Source organism: Gekko japonicus, unplaced genomic scaffold (assembly GCF_001447785.1).
Source record: "Gekko japonicus isolate JY-2015 unplaced genomic scaffold, Gekko_japonicus_V1.1 scaffold793, whole genome shotgun sequence".
Taxonomy (NCBI): domain Eukaryota; kingdom Metazoa; phylum Chordata; class Lepidosauria; order Squamata; family Gekkonidae; genus Gekko; species Gekko japonicus.
The window spans coordinates 101,296-116,182 of NW_015167076.1; positions in this window are offsets into that span (position 1 = coordinate 101,296).

Below are 14,887 nucleotides of genomic sequence, written 5' to 3' on the forward strand. Positions count from 1 at the left end.
CCCCCCCCCCAATCTCTATGGCTTTTACCATTGAGATTGGGAGGAAATCTAAAGAGTGGCTGGAAGTAACATTACTTCCAGGTCAGATGCAATCCTTCCCAGGCCCTGCCACAGAAATCTCCCAGGGGTTGCAGGCACAGGCCTGGCAACCCTAAACATGGGGTGTGTGACTTTATTCTCTAGGAATCATACTCTATGGTAAATTTCTAGTGAGTCATGAAGTCACCTCTGGGGTTTTCCTGGAAGTGATGTAGTGCGACAGCCCAATGGCACTCCCTATGGTCCACCCCCCCAACTCCTACCTGTTGCCAGCCGCTGGCAATCCTACCTATAGAGGTGGGACTTAAGTGAAATCTGTCAACTCAGTAAGAAAGCGTGTGTTAACAGTTATAGGTCCAAGAAGAATCATGTGACACAGCCTCACCAACACAAAAACAGCCAGGACTCACATTTGGCCTCTGATTCCCTCCTTTCTCCCACTTGATAGCAGCTGTTTTGGACATTGATTAATTGCAATGTTTGATGTTCATCCTTTTTTGAAAAAAACAAAGATGAGATACAGACAGGCGCAATTCAGAAGTGCCTGGCATGATAAGAGACCCAAAGGGGACATTTTATTTAACGGCTCATACATGTTTGGGTCCATCATCTTTTCTGGCGGGCTGATCTCTTCTGTCATTTGGTCAGACTTTGGGCGGCTGAGTGATATGGCCCAACAGGAAAAGTGTCGCGAAGCGGAATGGCTAGCCCACTATTGTCAAGGAGTTGACATCCTATCCTTAACGCCATTGTCTACTTTAATTACGTCTAATAGTTGTGGCAACAGATACCTCAAAACCTTAATGGAGCATTGGAGAGGTGCAGAGCATCCAGGCAAGCTAGGTGTCTGAATGTCCCATCGTGAGGCGGCTCTCAAAGTGAAGGGCAGGGTTGGAGGGAGTACAGTGGGAGAGCAATCCTACACAGGTCTACTCAGAAGTATGTCCAATTTTATTTAATTGGGCTTGCAGGAAACTGTTTATGGCGAGAAGACCAGTCGGGCCAGGTTGCGCCAGGGACCATGGAGGAGTAGACAGACTATGCATAGGCAGGGGTCATTTCGTAGAAGAAGAGGTGCAGGAGCTCATTAGCATAAATCATTAGCATAACTTATTTGCATATGCCACACCCCCGACATCATCGGAAGTGTGTCAGAAGGCAACACCCACCACTCAGGCTCCACTGGACTGTTTTGGATGGCTAGCTATTGGGGGGGGGGAAACATGCAGATCTATCCTCGCAGAGGAGGGAGAGCTTATACCTGAATAAAACGTGGTCTTAAAGGTGTCACTGGACTGTTTTGGGCCGGGGGGCCAGGGGAAGCTCTGCAGTTTACCTGGCTGCTTCTTGTTCTGACTGAGGGCTGCTGGGAGCAGGGGGTGGGGCTTGTTGCATGTGCCTGCCCCCTGGGCTCTTTACCGCCGGAGCTCTGCTCCTGTGCGCTCCTGCAGGAAATGACCCCTGTCATAGGTATGCCAGCCTCCAGGTGTGAGCCAGGGATCCCCTGGAATTACAGTTTGTCTCCAGACTACAGAGATCGGTTCCTCTGGAGAAAGTGGTATTTTGGTTGTTGTTGTTTTTAATTTTCTGTGTGCATGTGTCTGCACCTGGAAGTCACGTGGACCTCTGGTGACTGACCTTGGAGGATATTCAGAGAGGTGGCTGAAAGCCTGCCCCCGTCCTCCTGACGTGGTATTCCAAGGAAGTCTCCCATCCAAGTACTAACCACAGTCGACCCTGCTTAGTTTCCGAGACCCGATGAGATCAGGCTTGCCTGGGCTATCCAGGTCAGGGCTAGAAAGTGGAGAGACTGGAGGGTCTGGCATTGTACTCCACTGAGGTCACTAACCTCCCCAGGCTCCATTGCCAAGTCTTCCAATATCAATGGCCAAATCTCTACTGCCAAATCTCCCGACCCTGCATCTGGAAACCCTAGCCCCCCATCATCCACGGGTGTGGCCAGGGGGCCTTAAGGTTGCCAACCTCCGGGTAGTGGCTGGAGATCTCCTGGGATTACAACTGATCTCCAGGTGAGAGAGATCATTTCTGTTGAGTATGCAACTCAACAACGAAGCAAGTAATAAGTGATTCAGCTTTGTTAAAGAACGAGAACGTCCAAGATCACACAACATCTGACGACACACCACAAAACAACAGTGGAGCATAGCTCCTTTTAAACTCTCCAGGGCTGGGGTAGCCCCAGTGTTCCCTCTAAGCTGAGTTAGTGTGAGCTGGCTCACAGTTTGTTAGCCTCCGGCTCACACATTTTTGTCTCAGCTCAGGAAGGAAGGCTCCAGAGCAAACTGACTTGTGCAGCAGCATCGCCCGCTCACAACTTTAATGCCAGCAGCTCACAAACCAGAATTTTTGCTCACAAGACTCCACAGCTTAGAGGGAACATTGCCACGCCCATACATACTTAACACCCAATCACGTTGTAAAGATAACATCCAATCATTTGTCTTCCCTCCAGCACAGACTCTTACATTTTATTGGTTACAGACATTGCTTCAGCCAATGGTATTGTTTCAGATTAGAATCCGGCTGAGGTCTCAAGCTTAACAAGCCCGGCCATGTGTGTCATAAAGGGAGCGGTGGCGCAGGCAGTATAACGCCTGCATTAACAACAACTCGAGCACCTGTTCGAGCCCCACCGCGGTCGAGGTGAGCTCTCGACCCTTAAGTCCTAGCTCCCGCCCACCCAGTGGATTGAAAGCCGAGTAACTAATGGCAAGTAGATAAATGGGAACCCACCCTTAGAAAGGTGGGGGGTACCTTCCTCCCTGTGGAGGTGTGTGGAGAGCGGCGGCGATGACGGCGACGGCGGCTGCAGTAGAACAGCGGCGGCAGCAGAGCCGGAGAGGGACTGATCCCTGGTGGCCAGCAGCAGAAAGAGCAAGGCGACTGTCGTCGGCAGAGGACAGAGGCGCGGTGACGTCATCCAGAGGCGCGCAGAGCCAGAAGGACGTAGTCGGGCCCAGGAGGACGTCGCCTGTGAACCATCCGCCTGTCTGCCTAAGTTCTAGAACATCTCACAGCCAGGAAAAGGAGCCAAGCCGAAAGAATGACACCAGCCTCCACCAGGGTGCCGGTAGGCAGCCCCTTCCATTGAATTGATGTGGCCTTAGTTAGGATTCAAATATGTGACTAGCACCCAAAAATGTAAACCGCCCAGAGACCCCTACGGGAGTTAGGGCGGTATATCAAGTTGAAATAATAAATAAATAAATAAATAAATAACATGGTTTTGGATGGAGTGAATACACAACAATTTCACTGGGAGAAAATGGCCACTTTGGAAGCTGCACTCTGTGGCATTATACCCCGCTGAAGTCCCTCCCCTCCCCAAATTCTGCCCTGCTCAGGCTCCACCCCCAGAATCTCCAGGTATTTTCCAACCCAGAGCCGGCATCCCTAGGGGACCTTGCAACCCAATTTCACGTCAGCCTAGAGTGCCAGGCAGGACTCAGGGCCACAAGCATGGGAAATTCCTGTCAGGAGGGTCTGGCCTGGCACGCCCAGACAATACACTGTTTTTCAGACCTGCATTTGTGCCTGGTGTGCTGCTTTCCAAGGCTGGAGCCATGACCCCTGCCTGCCTTGCTAAGAACCACCAGCCTCCAGGTCAGACGAGAGGCCCCAGGATCCATGACACTGTTCTTAGGGAAGGAGGAGGAGATTGGATTTATACCCCGCCCTTCAGTACCTGAAGGAGTCTCAGAGTGGCTTACCACCTCCTTTCCCTTCCCCTCCCCACAACAGACACCCTGTGAGGTAGGTGGGGCTGAGAGAGCTCTTTCGAGGACTGCTTTTGAGAGAACAGCTCTGAGAGAACTTGTGACTGACACCAGCAGCTGCCTGTGGTGGACTGGGGAGTCAAACCTGGTTCTCCCAGATTAGAGTCCGTGCTCCTAACCACTACACCGAACTGGAGTCTTACTAGATGGCTCATAGGACCAGGTAGCAACACAGACATGCAGAGAGCCCTGCCTCTTTTCTTCTTTGCTTTCAACCACATGCTAGGCGTTGCAGAGCTACATTAAGTACCCTTCCTTAGACGTTTGAATTACCCAGATTCCAAAGAGAGGCACAATTTTTAAGGCAATTCCCCAATGCAAACGGCAAAATTCCACTTTCTCTCTCTCTCTCTTTTTTTTTAAGGAAACATCTCAGTATTAAGGGCCAGTGCCTTGAAGTCTAGATTGATAATCCTCTGTGCAAGAGCAGTGCTTCAAAGCCATCTGTTTAAAGTTGGTATGAGATACAAGATGTCAGCTCTTGCTCATTTAGCACCTGGAACCGCAAACCTTTAGACAAGTTAATTCTGGTTACAGTCTATTTTTGTAGCTAAATTCCGCAGAGATTTGAGCTACAATCGTGCTCAAAATTAATGGGGCTGAAATCGCTTTAGAATCAATGGGGCTGAAGCTACTGAGTTGCGCGCAGGATTACATCCTATGACTTTCAATCAGGTTGGAGAACCTTGGATTGGTGCGCGCGTCTAGAAATAAATGTTATTTGCCGTAGACCAGAGATTGCGGTTCTTATTTAAAACGACATTGCTTTCCCAAAAGACTGGATTTAATTTTGGAAGTTTGGAATCATTAACTTCTTTGCAGAGATAACGTTTCAGATCGTAAGGAAGGGGGAATCAAAAGCTATATACAGGTGCAGTGTTTAATGGGACATGAAAATTAAACTGAATAAATCCACCTTTTCCTGAATCATATCACACACACAAAAAAAGCAAAAGGATATTTTCCCGTAGTTTCCCATTAAAGTTAGCTGAAAGGTATAGTGGTCATGTTTGTGAAAACCTGGGGAGACGTACAGAAGCATCACAGGGCTGTGAGGAAGGGAGGTACACTTCCCAACAGCACCCAAGTCAGGGCAAACAATCCATGTATGAGTGTCCCACATCATGTATGAATTTGGGCGACCTGAGGCAAACATGAATGTCTGAAAACGCAGAGATTCAGTAGCGAATGCTGACGGCCACCTTTGTGTCTGCTAGCATCCTCCTTTGTCTGTCAAAAATGTGGTGAAATATCTGCCTCCTTTTCGGGTTTCACAAAGGGATTGTCGATCTGACAGGCGCAAATATCAAACCCTTCACTGTCCACAGCAATCTTAACCAGCCTTCTGAACACATATTCCTAAGTGAAGCTGCCCTAACCAGCCCCTGCCAATAGATGTCGCTGTGTTTTCAGCTAAGTACCTGAAAGGAAAAAAAAAGAGGGCGCTGGAGCATTACAGGCGGCGAATTAAACAGCCAACCATCTTAAATCCAATCTCTGCTCCAGGCAGACGTCTGCTGTTGCAGAACTGCATCAGTGACTACAATGGCTGGTTATTGGATGAGTCCCTCTCTACAGCTTCGGCTGAACCACAGAGAGATAATATATAGTCAGTTTTCAAGTGTCGCCTGGCAATCACTTTATCCCCTTCACAGTGCCGTTATCAGGAGTCTAGACCCCTTTTACTAAATGTCAGTGTCTTATTATTATTTTTTAAAGGAAGTCTCTAGCAAATTCGTAGAGGATAAGTCTATCAGTGGCTATCAGCTATGAAAGCTAAATGGAATTTTGTATACCTCGTTGCCCTGCATTATGGTTTCCTCGAAGTAGCACGCTGACGCTGTAGGAAACAGGAAGCTCTACTAGACCTCTAGTCTGAACACTTTCAGGAGTTTCTTATGTTCTCAGTGGAGGAACTAATGGCATCTGTCCAAGATCACGTGCAACCTGGTAAAGGCACATAATATTTATTTATTTAGCTATTTCTCCTCCAGTTTTCTCCCCAGTGCATCTTACAAGATTGTTCTTCCCTCCCCCATTTCATCCTCAAAAGACTATCCACCCACATGGGCTTGATCAGGCTGGCCGCAGGGAGCAGAACATGTATCTGAATCTAGGCCTCCTAGATTCTAGTCCAACACACTCTCGCCTCTATGCCAAGCTGACTCTGAAAGGTTATGCAATAGGCTTACAGCTGACAGTTAATTGCATAAAATTAAATGATGTGTGCCTTCTTTTCAATGCGAAACAGTAAGATCTGTTTTTCAGGGTGCCAGATACCAGCATGTTAAGAGGCTTAGCGAGGGCAGTAGATTAGGCAGAATGCAGCTTCTTATTGGCTCTGCGCCTGCAAACATAATGAACTAAGGGCCAAACTAAACAGAATGTTATTCCCCGAGTCAACCCAGAGATGTGCCTCCAGTTTGTTGGGTGAGTTCCCAATGGGGAACTTCTTTCAACAGCACGCAGGGGACTGTTTCTGGTTGGGGCCACCACAACCCAGGGGCTCCTCCATTCACCCACTAGGGTTGCCAACCTCCAGCTGGTACCCAGGGAACTCCCACTATTACAATTGATCTCCAGATGACCAAGATTAGTTCCCCTGGAGAAAATGGCTGATTTGAAGGGTGGCATCTATGGCATTCCCCCTCATGGATCACTGCCTTGTCGTGGCGAGGGGGCTTGAGCAGTTCAATGAAGCTGTGGGCTATGCCGTGAAGGGCCACCCAAGACGGACAGGCCACAGCAGAGAACTCAGACCAAGAGTGATCCCCCTGGAGAAGGAAATGGCAACCCACTCCAGTACTTTTGCCAAGAAAACCCCATGGAAAGTACCAAAAGGCTAAAAGATATGACGCCGGAAGATGAGCCCCTCAGGTCGGAAGGTGTCCAATATGCTACTGAGGAAGAGCAGAGGGCAAGTACAAGTAACCCCAGAAAGAGTGAAGCGGCTGGGCCAAAGCCGAAAGGACGCTCAGTTGTGGATGTGTCTGATGGTGAAAGGAAAGTCCGATGCTGCAAAGAACAATACTACATAGGAACCTGGAATGTAAGATCTATGAATCAAGGTAAGCTTGACGTGGTCAAAACTGAGATGGCAAGACTTAACATCGATATCTTAGGAATCAGTGAACTTAAGTGGACAGGAATGGGCGAATTTAACTCAGAAGACCATTATATCTACTACTGTGGCCAGGAATCTCGTAGAAAAAATGGTGTGGCCTTTATAGTCAACAAGAGAGTGCAAAAGTCAGTACTGGGATACAATCTCAAAAATGACAGAATGATTTCTGTCCGATTCCAAGGCAAACCATTCAACATCACAGTAATCCAAGTCTATGCCCCAACCACTGATGCAGAAGAGGCTGAAGTGGACCGGTTCTATGAAGACCTACAACACCTCCTAGAACTAACACCAAAAAATGATGTCCTCATCATCATAGGGGACTGGAATGCTAAAGTAGGAAGTCAAAAGGTAACCGGAATAACAGACAAGTTTGGCCTTGGAAAGCAAAATGAAGCAGGGCAAAGGTTAACAGAGTTTTGTCAAGAGAACACACTGGTCATAGCGAACACCCTTTTCCAACAACCTAAGAGGCGACTCTACACATGGACATCACCAGATGGGCAACACCGAAATCAGATTGACTATATAATTTGCAGTCAAAGATGGAGAAGCTCTATCCAGTCAGTAAAAACAAGACCTGGAGCTGACTGTGGTTCAGATCATGAGCTACTCATTGCAAAATTCAGACTTAAACTGAAGAAAATTGGGAAAACCACGAGGCCATTCAGGTTTGACCTAGATCGCATCCCTGATGAATATACAGTAGAGGTGAAGAATAGATTCAAGGGTCTGGATTTGATAGATAGAGTGCCTGAAGAACTATGGACAGAGGTTCGTGACATCGTACAGGAGGCAGCAATCACCACCATACCAAAGAAAAAGAAATGCAAGAAAGCAAAATGGCTTTCTGATGAGGCTTTACAAATAGCAGAGGAAAGAAGGAAAGCGAAAGGCAAAGGCGAAAAGGAAAGATTTACCCAACTGAACGCAGATTTCCAGAGAACAGCAAGGAGAGATAAGGAGGCCTTCCTGAATGAACAGTGCAAAGTAATAGAAGAAAACAATAGAATGGGAAGGACTAGAGATCTCTTCAAGAAAATTGGAGAAATCAAGGGAGCGTTCCATGCAAAGCTGGCCATGATAAAGGACAAAAACGGTAGGGACCTAACAGAAGCAGAAGAGATTAGGAAAAGATGGCAAGAATACACAGAAGAACTATACAAGAAAGACCTCAATGTCCTTGACAAACACGACGGTATAATCACTGACCTTGAGCCAGACATCCTGGAATGTGAAGTTAAATGGGCCTTAGAAAGCATTGCTAACAACAAAGCTAGTGGAGGTGATGGTATTCCAGCTGAGCTATTCAAAGTCTTAGAAGATGATGCTGTTAAAGTGCTGCACTCCATTTGCCAGCAAATTTGGAAAACGCAACAGTGGCCACAGGATTGGAAAAGATCAGTATACATTCCAATCCCAAAGAAGGGCAATGCCAAGGAATGTTCAAACTATCGCACAATTGCACTCATATCACACGCTAGCAAGGTCATGCTCAAGATCCTACAAGCTAGGCTTCAACAGTACGTGGATAGAGAACTACCAGAAGTACAAGCTGGGTTTCGAAGAGGTAGAGGAACGAGAGATCATATTGCCAACATTCGCTGGATTATGGAGAAAGCAAGAGAGTACCAGAAAAATATCTACTTCTGCTTCATTGACTATGCTAAAGCCTTTGACTGTGTGGATCACAACAAACTATGGCAGGTCCTTAAAGAGATGGGAGTACCAGACCACCTCACATGTCTCTTGAGAAACCTGTATAAGGGCCAAGAAGCGACAGTTAGAACCGGATACGGAACAACTGATTGGTTCAGCATAGGAAAAGGAGTACGACAAGGATGTATACTGTCACCTTGCTTATTTAATATATATGCAGAGTACATCATGCGAAATGCTGGCCTGGATGAATCACAAGCGGGAATTAAGATTGCTGGGGAAAAGATCAACAACCTCAGATATGCAGATGATACCACTCTAATGGCTGAAAGTGAAAAGGATCTAAAGAGCCTCTTGCTCAGAGTAAAAGAGGAGAGCGCAAAAGTGGGCTTGAAGCTCAACATCAAAAAAACTAAGATCATGGCATCCGGCCCCATCACTCCTTGGCAAATAGAAGGGGAAGTCGTGGAAGTAGTGACAGACTTCACGTTCCTGGGATCCCAGATCACCACAGACTGTGACTGCAGCCATGAAATTAAAAGACGCCTGCTCCTTGGGAGGAAAGCGATGGCGAACCTAAACAGCATGATAAAAAGTAGAGACATCACCCTGCCAACAAAAGTCCGCATGGTCAAAGCAATGGTATTCCCAGTAGTCATGTATGGCTGAGAGAGTTGGACTATAAGGAAGGCCGAGCGCCGAAGAATAGATTCTTTTGAACTATGGTGCTGGAGAAGACTCTTGAGAGTCCCTTGGACTGCAAAAAGATCAAATCAGTCAATCCTAAAAGAAATCAACCCTGACTGTTCCCTGGAAGGCCAGATAATGAAACTGAAGCTCAAATACTTTGGCCACCAAATGAGAAGGGAGCACTCACTGGAGAAGACCCTGATGCTGGGAAAGATTGAAGGTCGAAGAAGACGGGGACGGCAAAGGATGAGATGGTTAGACAGTGTCATAGATGCAATGAACATGAAACTGAGCAAACTTCAATGGACGGCGGAAGACAGGAAGGCCTGGCGGGAGATGATCCATGGGGTCGCGAAGAGTCGGACTCGACTGTGCGACTGAACAACAACAATCTATGGCATTGTACCCGGTTGAGGTCCTTCCCCTCCCCACCACAGTGGTCCTGACCAGATATAGCCCCCCCCCACCCACATGCTGTTAAAAGGAGTTCCTTAGTGGTAACTCACTCCACAAAATGGAGCCATGTCCCCACGGCCAACTCAGGGGTGCTGTCTTGTCTAGTGTGGCCTGAAAGCACATCTTGCCGCTGAATGCTGCAGGAAAAGAGGAGAGAGATGAGAACATGTGTCAGTAGCCAGCTGTGGATGACTGGACAGTGGGAACATAGTTTTGGAGCTGAATCATTGTAGAACAGCCTAGAAGGCGGGGATTGCTTGAGAATTTCAGCAGCAGCAGCAGCATCCTCAGCCATTCTTAATCAGCTGATGCTTTCATACTCTTGCCACTTCAATGCTGTTCTAATATATATTTTAGTTTTTAAAGAAGTCTTATGTTTTTATTGACGATGTTTGAGTTGTGTGTGGGTTTTTATTGTCTTATTTTAAACTTCCTGCAAACTGCCCCGAGAACCAATAGGGGCAACTGGTACCAATATAGGTACCAATATTTAAAGCAAGTAAATGGTAGTGCACTCCCAAGTGAAGTTACTCCCTTCTAAGTTTGAAGGATGTAACCCTGGTTAGGAGTGCATTGAAGAAGGATGTAATTCCAGTTAGAAGCGTGTAACTCCAGTTAGGTGTGCACTGTAAATTAATAAAGATTGGATCCAATGAATAAAGATTGGATCCAAGACCCGGTCATAGACCAAAACCTCTCTACTTTCTCCCCACTGTAGGCCCCCCACCTCACAAAAACCCTCTAAGATTCAGGGGCCATCTCTCGGAACTGTGCATTTGCAGTGTGAAGGTGGTGAAAATCATCCTTCCTTTTTTACCAGTGGAATTGCCCTTCTGCCCACAGAAATAGACTGTAGGATCCAAAAGTCAGGTTTTTAAAGGACACATTTTATTTGTTTCCCACCAACAAAAAAAAGAAAAATAAGAGCAATAGGTTTCTCTGAGGTTCCCGCTTACTGATCACTCGGCAACATGATCACAGACACTACTGGAGTGCAGGGGAAAGAACGCAGTGGAAGAAGAGAGACGTAATGTGTGCCTGACAATCTTTCCTCCACAGTGAGCTAACTGCTTCCGTAAAGGGAACTGTGATGGAATTTGGAACAGCTGGTATATATGCAGGTGCTCGAAGCAGGCTGCCCAGAAAAACAATATGTGTAACAACCTTAATTTAGCCAAGCAATGACGACACCAGATTAGGGCACCTCTACCCAACCAAAATTAGCTACTTTTACATGGGCCTAGCTAGTATAGATCTCTACAAAGAATCTTGGGAGTTGTAGTTCAATTTCCCTGCCACCACTTCAACTTCATTGCTGATTGAAGGGATCAGAGAAAGGCTGAGCTTTTCCCAGGTGATGTAGACAGGAAATCACAGGTCAGGGGCAACTGCACAATTCCAAGCATGTCTAATTTGGGATTTTTACTCTGATTTAAAAACTAACCCTGGCCCCGGTCACACAGGCCAGATAATGCGGGGGGGAGGTGTGGCTATTTGCGCCGTCACATTCTGATTCACCGTTAGGTGATCAGACACGACAGCGGCATACCAGGGCTTCCTCCATCGGCGCGTGCAGCTGCAGAGAGCCCGAGCAAGCTGGCTGCTGGAGGGAAGGAGAGGCGGTTTAAACCACCTTTGCTTCCCTTGACTTGCTCAGGATCCCCATGGCTGCAGAGAGCCCAAGCAAGCCGGCTGCTGGAGGGATGTGCATTCGGTTCATCAGTATCTAAGTACTCATCTTACCAGAAAGGCTAAGAATAGCTCTCAAGAAAACCACAACTTCTTTAACCACGGACCACGTCTTGACCATTAGTGGTGAACAGGTGTTATATATGTTTTAGAAGACGTGTCCCCAATATAGTGGTGGCCAACTTATCAGTTACATACATTTAAAAACACACTGTGTAATAAGAAAAGTGCCAGTTGAGTACAAAACTACAACCAAAGAATCCCTCTCATAGAAAATTCATATTTCTGGTTCAAAAGCATAAGCATATGTCAACTTATGAAGTTACAAACGTTCAGAAAGCTTATACAAAATGAATAAACAAGCATTCTACTATTATAGAGAGGATTCAAAATATTTACAAAGGAGGTTCAGTAGGAAGAGAAGGGCAAGAGGTACATCCAAATAGGTACATACTGATGAGCTTTTATTGTGGAAAGAATGAGAGAGAGAAAAACAAAGAAAGCAAATAGATGGGGGAGGGAGGGTGAAGGAAGGGAGAGAGAGAGAGAGAGAGAAAAGGAAGAAAGGGAGAAAGACAGAAAAAGATGAAGAAAGGTGGAAAGAAAGCAAATAGATGGGTGAGAAAGGAAGGGGGAAAGAGAGAGAGAGAAACAAAGAAAGCAAATAGATGGAGAGGGAGTGGAAGGAAGGAAGAGAGAGAGAAGAAGAAAGGTGGAAAGAATGGAAGAGGCAGAAAGAAAGGAGAGAGAAAAACAGAAAAACAGAAACAAAGAAAGCAAATAGATGGGGGGAGGGAGGAAGAGAGAAAGAAACAAAGTAAGTAAATAGATGAGAGGGGGAGAAAGGAAGGAAGAGAGAGAGAAAGGTGGCAAGAAAGCAAATAGGGAGGAGTCATGAAGAGGAAAAGGGGGAAGAGGGAGAGAGGGAGAGAGAGTGGAAAGCAAATAAATGGGGAGGGAGAGGTGGAAAGAAAGCAACTTTAACTTTAAATGTGTTCTCCAACCACCCCCCATCCCCATGCCAGCTGGTGGCAGTAGTGTTCTGGGACTGTAATGACAGGCTCCGGAGTGGGATGACAGCCCAGGGGGGTAGGGGATGTGTCCTGGGACTGAAATGACAGGTCATTCCACTGTGGGGCCTGTGATTCCACTCCCAGAACACATCTGCTACCCTCAGGGGCTGTCATTCAACTCTGGGGCCTGTCATTCCACTTCCAGAACACTCCTGCTACCCCCAGGAGCTGTCATTCCACTCTGGGGCCAGTCATCCCAGTCCCAGAACTCTCCTGCTATCCCCAGGGGCTGTCATTCCACTATGGGACCTGTCATTCCAGTCCCAGAACACTCCTGCTACCTCCAGGGGCTGTCATTCCACTCTGGGGCCTGTCATTCCACTCTGTCCATGGAGGACAGAGAAGAACTACAAATCCTATAAGACTGGGTGAAAAATGTGCATGCGTGAAATAATACTGATGATACAAATTTAGATGAATACAAAATTGTAAGACTTAAAAACAATCCCACTATTTATAAATGACTGATTTGCTCATTCTTTAATTTAAACAATGGGCTGCAGAGGGTATGGGGGGAGGTGGGTGTGGGGCAAAAAATAGGACTTCCATCAGGCTGTATAAAAATGTGCACGTGTGAATTGCTGCTGATTGCACTGCCCTGCACTATTTGAACACAGGGAAAGTAACCTGCCTAACACACTCAAGCTCTTCTTGAGCAGCTGAACTGCCCAATGAAAAACTTAACCCCCTGCTCTTGAGCAACGAGTAAAGCATAAGCCAAACCAACAAACAGTCCTTATTTAGGAACCTGGTTTGACATACCCTAACTGATCGTAATTGTTGAACTGATTCCTGTTTGGATAGTCACACTAACCATCGTTTACCTATGGATTTCTGTGACATCTGAATTGAGCCGTAGTGTGGCTTATCTAAAGGAACTAGGAACTCTGAGATTACTATATGATGATACAAGGAGCTATCAGGGCAGAAAAGCCGCAAGAGGAACGGATTAAAGATTCTGTACCCAGAACACTTTTACAGTATAATTAGACTATTTAGTTTGCTTTATACTTATTATTAAAAACACTCAATTGAATGTTAAAGGTTAAGCCTAGAGTAAACATGTTGCATGTATATTTTTGGTTCCTCTGAAGTGTGAGAAATTCATAAAGCAGCCATCTTTTTATGTAGCCATCTTGTGCCACATCTAAACACATGAACTGAACCTGCCCAGTTTATCATCATATAATAGCATCCAGATTATGTTTGCATGGCATTTTATATGGGTTTAAATTAGAACTAGGAGTAAACAAGCATTCTACTATTATAGAGAGGATTCAAAATATTTACAAAGGAGGTTCAGTAGGAAGAGAAGGGCAAGAGGTACATCCAAATAGGTACATACTGATGAGCTTTTATTACTATATAATATATTATAATGATGGTTTGTTGATTTGATTATACAAATACAGATTCCTTATAGTGGATTGCTTTGGAAAGAAAAAAAGTCCAGCAAAACAGTATGTATTATATAAATATTTATTAATATTTAACTTGTTCCAGTCGAGATTCCTGTTTCCTATTATGAATATTGTTTATTTCAAATAGGAATTTTGATAAAGACTGCGAAACTAACTCTGAAAACTCGAGATGTTCGTCATGTACTGATTAGATCTGTGGAATAAAGAAGACAATTGGGATTTAAACATCATGGAAATGTCTTCAGTTTATTGTCATAATTCTGTAAATTTATGAACATACAGCAGCATTTCTTTGTAACATTGTTCATTTAGATTGCTGTGCCCTTTTTGCCTTTTTGTGTAACACACAAAACCGTAGTTAAGATAACCATGGTTAATAAACCAATATCAAACTGTCTTTCAGATGCTGTTGGATGGACCCTAATTAACCATATATAATTTGTTTAATCCATACATTGTCTTATGTCTTAACTGGGCCGGATCACTCTTGTTTCGAGAAATAACCTGTAACGATTTAAAGTTTTAAGTGTGTGTTTCTTTAAATGGTGGTAAGTTTCGGAAGAGAAGAGGGGTTGGTGAAAGAGGGGGATGAGAGTGTGAGGTGACTGGTTGGTGACTAAGAGTCTATGGGCGGAGCTAAGAAGTGTGTATGGAGAAAATCAGTGAACAGTCGGTTGTAGTCAGTCTGCAGTCTACAGAGTCGGAGAAGCAGTCTTCTAAATAGAATCCCATGTTAGTGCTGTGAAAAGCATTTAAGATTCTAATACGGAAGTCGAATACTTTTGAGGACATATTAGCCATTAGGGAGTCAAAACCTGATATTGTCAAAGTATTATAAGTGTATGAGAGTGAAGCTGACAGAACCTAAGAAGTGAAAGATTAAACATTAGCTAAATAAAATAAAAATTGTACAAAGTACATTCTGAAGAGAAAGGAGGA